Source organism: Mustelus asterias, chromosome 15 (assembly GCF_964213995.1).
Source record: "Mustelus asterias chromosome 15, sMusAst1.hap1.1, whole genome shotgun sequence".
Taxonomy (NCBI): domain Eukaryota; kingdom Metazoa; phylum Chordata; class Chondrichthyes; order Carcharhiniformes; family Triakidae; genus Mustelus; species Mustelus asterias.
This window is the reverse complement of record NC_135815.1, coordinates 12970425-12981135: the sequence shown is the minus strand read 5'-3', so window position 1 is coordinate 12981135 and position 10711 is coordinate 12970425.

The window sequence follows — 10711 nt, the reverse complement described above, 5'->3', positions numbered from 1 at the left end:
GTCACAAGTAAACTTACATTAGGCCTCCACTCACTTGATGAAGGAGCTCCGAAAGCTCGTGATTCCAAATAAACCTGTTGGACTTTAACCTGGTGTTGTGAGACTTCTTACTGCGATGAAGTTACTGTAAAAATCCTGTTTGGGTACACGTGAGGGAGAATTTAACATGGCCAATGCACCTAACCAGCATGTCTTTTTTATATGTTAAGTTAATGCATAGATTATTTGATTTGAATAGTTTAGGGAGGACTTGGGGACCCAAAAACTGTATAAATTACAGAATAGAACAAGGTTAGATATTACAGATATTTCAAAGGTTATTGCGGAAAATTAAAACTCATAGTGTCGGGGGTACCACATTGGCATGGATAGAAGATTGGCGAACCTACAGCAAACCAAGTGTAGCAGCTAGCCCCTTAAAGGGGTGATCTTCTGGAGGGTTGTCCAATCAGTATCTGGCAAGGGGATAACCCAAGCAGAGCACAGGCTTTTGCTTAGTTAGATCCTAGTAGCAAGACTGGAAGTACTGAATCTGCGTCACCCTGTAAAGGGTTGTTAATAAATGTTTGTAATTCATTCATAAGTGGTGGAGCTAAGTTATTACACTGAGGGTAGCCCTAAATGGCAAGATGTAACAAATGATGTGCCACAGGGACAGAGCTGGGACCTCAGATTTTTTCAATTGGTATAAATGACTTGGATGAAGGGGTTGAATCTGTAGGGGAAATACAGCAGTATCATGCACTTTATCAAAGATTTGGAATGGAATGGGTTGCTAAATTTGCTGATGACACAAGTAGGAAAGAATGTTGTGAAGAGGACTTGAGGCTGCAAGGGGATATGGATAGGTTAAATGAGTGGGATGCTTCTGCTGTAGTTGTGTTGACATCACAGGCTAATATCCGTACTCCGTCAACATTCATATGCGTGACTCTAGTTAAACTAGGCATGACCTGCTCAAATGCAAGTCCTGATAGTGAAATTTTTTTAATGAAAATAACCTAAAGTTGGGTCTTGAAGATTTTAAGTGATGGGGCTGTGATTATTTCCTTTGGCAACTTGTTCCATTGTGGGATTGTCTTCAGGAGAAAGATTGCTGATTGGCTACCTCATGTTTTGTCATTGCCAAAGGGCAGCAGGTACTGTAAAGTTTCATGAGTGCATTTTATATCTTATAGATCGTGGTCAGTCTATTTTCCTCCCGTCTTTGCAGTAGTGATTCCCATTCCAAATCTTTGATTAAGGATGTGACACTAATGTATTTCCCATACAGATTTGTGCAGCACCATCTTCGGCTCACTTCAATCTTATTTGTATCTTCTGCCATATAATGATCCCATTGTTAGACTTCATCTCATTGACACATTTGTGGTTAGCACTGTTGCCTCACAGCACCAGGGACCCGAGTTCGATTCCCGGCTTGGGTCACTATCTGTGTGGAATTTGCACATTCTCCCTGTGTCTGCGTGGGTTTCCTCTGGGTGCTCCGGTTTCCTTCCACAGTCCAAAGATGCGTAGGTTAGGTGGATTGGCCATGCTAAATCACCTCTTCGTGTCAGGGGGACTAGCTAGGGTAAATGCATGGGTTCATGGGGATATGGGTGGGATTGTGGTCAGTGCAGATTCGATGGGCCGATTGGGCACTGTAGGATTCTATGATTCTATTTGTGTAATTAATAAGGCTTTTGTTATCAAATTGTACTGTACATAAGCTCAGTGATGAAGTCTTAATTTGTACAACGGGAGTACCATAGAGATTCACCATACCAATTCCTGGGATGGCTGAGCTATCTTCTGAGGAGAGATTGAGGAGATTGGGCCTGTATTCTAGAGTTCAAAAGTATGAAAGGTAATCTCTTTGAAACTTACAAAATTCTTAAGCATCTAGAAAGGGCATTCCCTCTGGCTGGTGGTGGGGGGGCGGGGGGGGGGGGGGGGAGGGTGGCTGGTGGGGGGGGCGGGGGGTGTGGAGGAAGGGAGGTCTACAACTAGGGGACACAGATTCAAAATAAGAGATAAGCCACTTAAGACTGAGATGAGGAGGAATCTCTTCACTCAGAGCGTAATGAACTTTGGAATTCTCTACCCCAATGGGGTCCTCAGTCATTGAGTACATTCCAGACAGAGATTATTAGATTTCTAGATACTAATGAATTCAAAGGATATGGGTATAGCAAGGAAAAATGGCGTTGAGGTAGATAATCCGCCTAATTGAATGGTGAAGCAGGCTCAAGGGACTGAATGGCTTACTTCTGCTCCTATGTTGCCATGTTATTGAGCTGCTGTCAAGAAGTATTTAGGTTGGCATATTTTTAAATACTGTAATATAGCTGTAAGAAAGAACATGTGGATTTATAGTTGGGGCAAACTTTCCACTGGTTGGAATGCTTAGTGCAGAAGAGGAAAGTGGAAGACAATCATCTCAACCTTCATCAATAACCTTCCCTTCACCATCAGGTTTGAAATGCAAATATTCCCTGATGATCACACAGCATTCGGTACAAATCCCTATATGTCTTAAGGGTATTAAGGACCAGTGAATTAGTGTGATCAAGACACTATTCAGGCAGAGTGAATCAGGATGAGAGATTCACTTTCCTGAAGAACATTGGTAAATAATCCAGCAACTATCATGGCCATATTCTGAGCACGAATCATAAGATTAATTTGCTGTAGTAGGGTTTTGCGCTCACAGGGTCCATACTGCTAGTCCTGTGGCGCAACTATTAGGCCAATGTGTTCAATAGTATCATGAAAATGACCCACCGTGGGACTCTATCACAGAAAGTAATTGCAGGACTTCTCCAACGGATCAGTAAATTTATTCAATGAATAGTTAAGCCATCAACGGCAGAACAGTTCCACTCTATGCAGTTAATGGATCTCAATCATATAGGCTCTAGCAGTGCTACAATCAATGGTTCTGAAACTTAGGAGGAAAAATAGTGGCAAATAAATATGAAATTTCCAAGCAGTAAATGAGAAGGCCTTTTAAAGTGGACTATTTGAACAAATTATTTAAACAGAAACGATATACTCCTGTCATGATTCTGTAAGGGACCATTGACATTTAAAGAAGAAATCTGAACACCCAACAATTAACCAACAGAATGATGCCACGAGATTTCACATTTTTAAGCAAAAACAAACTTTATTGTACATGAAGAGAAATTAAACAAAATAAGCACTATTAACACTATAGTTTACAATTACTTGTACAATGAACTTGGTTTTACTTCTTTCCCCAATAATTCCCTTATATATTACAACAATCTTTAAGGTGCATTCATTTCTCTAGCGATCAAGTGAAAGGTATGCCACAGCCCTCCAGAATTCACTTGAATTCTTCAGTGTTCCAGCTATCCTCTGAGGTAAGATTATATGAGAGCTCTTCCATTCGCTTTTTTGGCCAATCAGTGCCCTCCACCTTTTCTTCACAAATCACATGACTGCCTCAGCTCCTTGTTTGAGTTGCTGGCAGATACCCAATTGCTTGTCCATAACTTTTTGAGTAACTCTGCTGATTGCTTTCTGCCAAAACACACTGTGAGGACCATTGTAGATCTCTTTCAATAGTTGTAAAGCTAGAACAAATCTTTCCTCACAGAATCCAAGCTGACATAGAGCCCCACCTACATTCAATATGGTGAACGATAAAGTTAGTATTTCTTCTAATTAGAGTGCAGGCCTAACTGACTACTATCTCTTGATGGCTCGTTCAATCCACTGAGATGCAGTCTACAGCATCTTGCTTCAGTCAACAAATACACAGAGATAAATTAAACAAAGGAACCTTCCACCTCCACAGTTAATCTCTATGGCGACGTGGCATGCTTTAGAATGGTTTCAAACAGAAAGGTTATCAAATTATTTTAACTTCAGCTCAACTCTTTGATTCTTTAACCCAAATGAATAATTTATATTTCTAATGGATGTATTTGCCCTCTTTCTAGACTCGCTGGGTCCACATAATGGTCCAGAGATGGGTCACTGGTTTAAGTTTTTCTCTCACTGTCAACTCTGACATTATAAGATTAAACACAGGTTAAGTAAACCTAGAATAAACACAAAATATTACGGATGCTGGAATCTGAAACAAAATCAGACAATACTGGTAGGTCTGGCAGCACCTGTAGAGAAAGAAAACAGAGTTAATGTTTTGAGACTGTATAACTCTCCTACAGAACTAAAGAGAGGAAGAAATGTATTGGATTATATACTATATAAGATAAGGGGACCCTATCATGGTCTGGGAGGGAGGGGAAGGGGTGAGGGCAGAGGTGGGGAAATGGACCAAATCTGTTTGAGTTCCCTGTCAATCACAGGGAAACCTTGGTTAAGGAAAAAGGCTGACATGTTAGCAGTGTCATTTTTGAAGGTGACATCATCAGTACAGATGTGACAGAGGCAGAAACTGGGAGAATGGGGTGGAGTCCTTACAGGCAGCGGGGTGTGAGGAATTATAGTCAAGGTAGCTGTGGGGGTCAGTGGACTTGTAATGAATATTAGTGATCAATCTAACACCAGAAATAGTAACAGAGAGATCATGGAAGGGAAGGGAGGTGTCGGAGATGGACCATGTGAGAGAGGGATGAAAATTGGAAGCAAAATCAATAATTTTTTCTAGGTTCAGACGAGAGCATGAAGCAGCATTGATGCAATCATCAATATAATAGAAAAAGCCTTGAGCGTTAAGCATGAGGAAAGGTTAAACAAACCTGGTTTGTTTTACCTGGAATTTAGAAGGGTGAGGGTGATTAAATTCAAGTATGCAAGATATTCAAGGGAACAGATAGGTGGAATGGAAGGAACTCTGCTGGCTGGGCAGTCAGGAACTAGTGGGCATTGTCTAAACATTACAGCCAGGCTTTTCAGATGTAGGATTAGGAAAGAGATCGACATACAAAAAAAAGGTGGTGCAAACAGCAACTGATGCTAGATCAATTGTTAATGTTCATTTTTTAATGTGTATTTATAGCAGGCTTAAGGGTCTGAATGACATACTCTTGCTCTCGACTTCAGACCTGTATGCAAGTCCGCTACGACTCTCACCAACTTTTACAGATGCCCCATAGAAAACATTATTTCTGGTTGTATCACAGCGTGGTATGGCTCCTGCTCTGCCCAAGACCGCAAAAAACTATAAAGGGTCGTGAATGAAACCCAGTCCACCACGCAAACCAGCCTCCCATCCATTGACTCTGTTTACACTTCCCGCTGCCTCGGAAAAGCAGCCAGCATAATCAAGGACCCTACACACCCCGGACATACTCTCTTCCACCTTCTTCTGTCACGAAAAAGATACAAAAGTCTGAGGTCACGTACCAACCGACTCAAGAACAGATTCTTCCCTGCTGCCATCAGACTTGTGTATGGACCTACCTTGCATTAAGTTGATCTTTCTCTCCACCCTAGCTATGATTGTAACACTACATTCTGCACTCTCTGCTTTCCTTCTCGATGAACAGTATGCTTTGTCTGCATAGCGTGCAAGAAACAATACTTTTCACTGTATACTAATACATGTGTGGTGAACCATAGATGGTCACCACTATGGGTACTTGTACATATGTTACTCTTGTTACTGTTGGGGTTAGGGTTGGGGTGTTCCACCTGTTAGCATTGTTCTGTGGTACACTCCGTTTGGCTCCGCCTCCTTATAGGAGTATAAAGGTCACTGCTACTTCCTAGTGGCCCTTAGTCTGGGATAGTATTGTTAAGCAGTATGCTCTATTCTTGTTATGAATTATTCCCGGGTACGTCCTAGCCTCCCGAGTGAATTAATCGCGCATCAACATGTGACCATGATGTGGAGATGCTGGTGTTGGACTGGGGGAGACACAGTAAGAGGTCTCACAATACCAGGTTAAAGTCCGAAAGGTTTATTTGGAATTACGAGCTTTTGGAGTGTTGCTCCTTCATCAGGTGAGTGGAGAGTTGGGTTCGCAAACACGGCATATATAGACAGAGACTCAATTGCAAGATAATGTTAATTGCATCTCTGTCTATATATGCCATGTTTGTGAACCCAACTCTCCACTCACCTGAGGAAGGAGCAGCGCTCCAAAAGCTCGTGATTCCAAACAAACCTGCTAGACTGTAACCTGGTGTTGTGAGACTTCTTACAATACATGTGACAATAACAAATCAAAATAAAATCAAATCAAGCGAGTTTATATGCATTTATTTCCATGTATTTACTTGCTATGCACTGTGTCTTTATATGAGGGGCAGAATGGCCTCTTGTTGATGGGTGCTGCGCCTTTAAATGAAGCCCCGCCTGCTGTTCCCGCCCTCTTTTCCCGCCTCTATTTGAATGGCTCGAGCGGCTCCTCGCGCGGGGCCGTTAAACCGCCTTTCCCTCAGCGAGAGCGGGCTTCACGCCGACGCTAACACTGCCCGCGGAGGATGGGGATCAGCAACCGGCTGCTGTTCTGTCAATGCACCGCCTACCTGCTGGCCTTGGTGCTGGCTCTGTTCGCCGCCGTGCCGCTGGGGCAGGACCAGCACCAGCTGCGGGGGCGCTGCCTGCTCTACGGAGCCGGCCGCTGGCAGCCGACCAACGGCAGCTGCGCGCAGGCGCACTGCTTCCGCCTGCTGCGCTGGGGCCCGCCGTCCGCCTGCCGCTACAGCCTCTTCATGGGCATCTTCAGCTGCGCCTACTCGGCGCTGCAGGGCTTCAGGAGCACCTACTTCCTCTGCAGGGACTTTGAGGAGTAAGCACTCGTCAACTTAGCTTGGAGTGAGGGGTTAGGGCAACTGAGCGTAGGGAGCAATGTCTCCACTCAGAGGGTGCTGAATCTTTGGAATTCTCCAGCCCCAGAGGTTGTCAATGTATTATTGGTGTGCCCTTGTGGGAGGGTCGAGGTGGCCCTCCTGTTGGTGTGTGCCCTGGTGGGAGGTGTGGGATGGCTTTCCTTGGTGTGTGCCCTTGTTGGTGGCCCTGTACTGCTGATTTGATTTATTGTCACATGTAATAGCATACAAAGAAACCCTACAGTACAGAAAGAAGCCATTCGGCCCATCGAGTCTGCACCACCCAAGCCCTACCCCCATATCCCTACATATTTTACCCACTAATCCCTCTAATATACGCATCCCAGGACACTAAGGGGCAATTTTAGCACAGCCAATCAACCTAACCCGCACATCTTTGGACTCTGGGAGGAAACCGGAGCACCCGGAGGAAAGCCACGCAGACACGAGGAGAATGTGCAAACTCCACAGACGCTGACCCAAGCCAGGAATCGAACCCAGGTCCCTGGAGTTGTGAAGCAGCAGTGCTAACCACTGCTACCGTGCTGTGAAAAGTACTACAGTAAAAAGTGTTTTTTGTGTGGTCGGAGACAAAGCATACTGCACATAAAGAAGGAAAGCAGAGAGTGCAGAATGTGGTATTATAGTCATAGCTAGGGGTGTAGAGAAAGACCAACTTAGTGTGAGGTAGGTCCATTCAAAAGTGATGGCAGCAGGGAAGCTGTTCTTGAGTCGGTTGGTGTGTGTCCTCAGACTTCTTTGTATCCTTTTCCTGACAGAAGAAGGTGGAAGAGAGTATGTCTGGGGTGTGTGGGCGCATTAATTATGCTGGCTGCTTTTCCGAGGCAGCAAGAAGTGTAGATAATGTCAGTAGATGGGAGGCTGGTCTGAGTAATGGACTGGACTTCGTTCGTGACTTTGTAGTTTATTGCAGTCTTGGACAGAGCAGGAGCCATACCAAGCTGTGAAACATCCAGAAAGAATGCTTTCTTTGGTGCACCTGTAAAAGTTGGTGAGAGTCATAGCAGACATGCCAAATTTCCTTTGTTTTCTAAGAAAGTAGAGGCATTGGTGGGCTTTTTTAACTATAGCATTGGCATGGAGGAACCAGGACTGGTTGTTAGTGATCTGGACACCCAAAACCTTTAAGCTCTTGTCCTCGTGGATGTAGACAAGGGCATGTTCTCCACTATGCTTCCTGAAGTTAATGACTATCTCCTTCGTTTGTGCCCTTGTGCTAGAAGGGGCTTGGAGCTCCGAAAGCTTGTGTGGCTTTTGCTACCAAATAAACCTGTTGGACTTTAACCTGGTGTTGTTAAACTTCTTACTGTCTTTGAGCTCAAGACATGGAAATTAAAGACATCCAAGGGATGTGGGGATAGTGTGGGAAAATGAGAGGTAGAAGATCAGCTGTGATTTGTTCTGTTTTGCAGGATGTGGGCTTCTGGATGTTTTCCTGTCCCTAACTGCCCCTGAGACAGTGGTGGTGAGCTGCCGTAGTCTGTGTGGTGTAGGTACACCCATGGTGCTGTTTGAAAGGGATTGCATGGTGGCGTAGGCTCAAGGGGCCGAATGATTTCTACCCCATGAGTTGCAGTATAACATTCATTCTGACCACACTGACAGACGAAGTTCAATTTTGAATTTGGTGCTGCATTTACTTTGAAATTGTAAAAATGTGTTTTGCTTGCAAGCAGACATTTGAACAAAATCATCCCAAATTTGTGGGCTGAGGTTGGGATTGGTTCCCTAATCTTGTTGAAATTCTGGATGGAGAGAGTTAGTAGTGAAATTGCTATGGTGGAATTATCTGGACAAAAGTTGTCTTTTTAATGTGGGGAGTGCTGAAATATTGTAGGGGTGTAATTGTGACTTGCAGACGATCAGGCAAGGTTGTGATATTTGCTCAGCAGGTTGAAGTCAAAACTGAATATTTTTCATAGGTTGACCCTGGAGCGAGTGCAATATAGATTTAGAATGATGCTCAGATTTTAAAACATTAAGCTAGGAGGTGAAATTACACAAACTGCATGTGTATTTCCTAGCATTTAGAAGTTTTAAGGGTGGTTTTTAATTGAAGTTTTCAAGATAATTAGGGCTTCAGATAGGGTAGCAAGGGAGAAACTATTTTTCTGATTGTGGACTTTAGGAGGCATAGTCTAGCCAGACCTTTTAAGAAGTGAAATTGGGAATCGTGTCTGTAAACAAAGGATCCTGAAAGTTTGGAACCCTTTTCCACAAATTGCAATTGATGCTAGATTACAAAGAACAAACAAAGAACAATACAGCACAGGAACAGGCCCTTCGGCCCTCCAAGCCCGCGCCGCTCCCCGGTCCAGGATTGAATCCTGAATCCAGGATCCCCGCCCAATTTTCCAGCCTATCTACATACCAATATCCTATCCACCGAGCTGTCCCTCACAGCTACGATGCTTTGTTCATTACAACCTATTAACTTACCCCCACCCCCCCATTCCAGACCATGTGATCTCCAGGGAGAGGCGAAAACCCAGAGTGAAAAACCCCAGGGCCAATATGGGGAAAAAAAATCTGGGAAATTCCTCTCCGACCCCCTAAGGCGATCGAAACGAGTCCAGGAGATCACAATGGCCCCGATCGGAAAATGCTTCCCAACCCTAGTCATTTCCACTTCCACGAACACCATATGAATTCCCTGCCCCCGAGACAGGTTCCCAACTATCCGCAGTCTCACTCTGTACTGGCACCAGCAAGATGATCATAGAATGAAGCCTTGAAACGAGAAACCAGGAACAATTAGCCCGCGCCGCTCCCTGGTCCAAACTAGACCACTCTTTTGTATCCCTCCATTCCCACTCCGTTCATATAGCTGTCTAGATAAGTCTTAAACGTTCCCAGTGTGTCCGCCTCCACCACCTTGCCCGGCAACACATTCCAGGCCCCCACGACCCTCTGTGTGAAATATGTCCTTCTGATATCTGTGTTAAACCTCCCCCCCTTCACCTTGAACCCATGACCCCTCGTGAACGTCACCACCGACCCGGGGAAAAGCTTCCCACCGTTCACCCTATCTATGCCTTTCATAATTTTATACACCTCTATTAAGTCTCCCCTCATCCTCCGTCTTTCCAAGGAGAACAACCCCAGTTTCCCCAATCTCTCCTCATAACCAAGCCCCTCCATACCAGGCAACATCCTGGTAAACCTCCTCTGTACTCTCTCCAAAGCCTCCACGTCCTTCTGGTAGTGTGGCGACCAGAACTGGACGCAGTATTCCAAATGCGGCCGAACCAACGTTCTATACATCTGCAACATCAGACCCCAACTTTTATACTCTATGCCCCGTCCTATAAAGGCAAGCATGCCATATGCCTTCTTCACCACCATTCTTCACCATTAATTATTATTAATTTGAAACCTGTGAGACGTGCTATGAAAGGATATAAGGAAAAGGTGGATATGTGGAGTTAGGTTGCAGATCAGCCATGATCTCACTGCATTGTGGAACAGATTCGAGGGGCTAAATGGCCTACACATGTTCCTTCTATCAATGCTAATTCCTCCTAATCTGAAATATAAGTGAATTGACCAGTGCTTCAAAACTACACTGCTAGTTGCAATCTGCCTGAATGCATTATGATCACAGTCAAAGAATGATTTGAAAAATAGAAAACTAACAGGAGTAACAGATATTTCATGTGCCTTTTTGAGATTGTGTTGGGAATTTTGTGACAAAAATGGTTTTTAAGACACTTGAGGCAATCGGAGACCTGCTTGATTATAGTTAATTTGTTAAAATGTGATGTACATTTAATTTAATCGTTCCATTAAAGTCTCCCATGACTTTGTTTTGCTTGTTGGGCATTGGTCTGTGTAATGGAATAATTTTTAAGATTGTACTGATAAATTCAGAATTCTTACACAGATCAAAAGCTTATGGAAGAACTTAAATTACAGTTTCATTACTATGAAATAC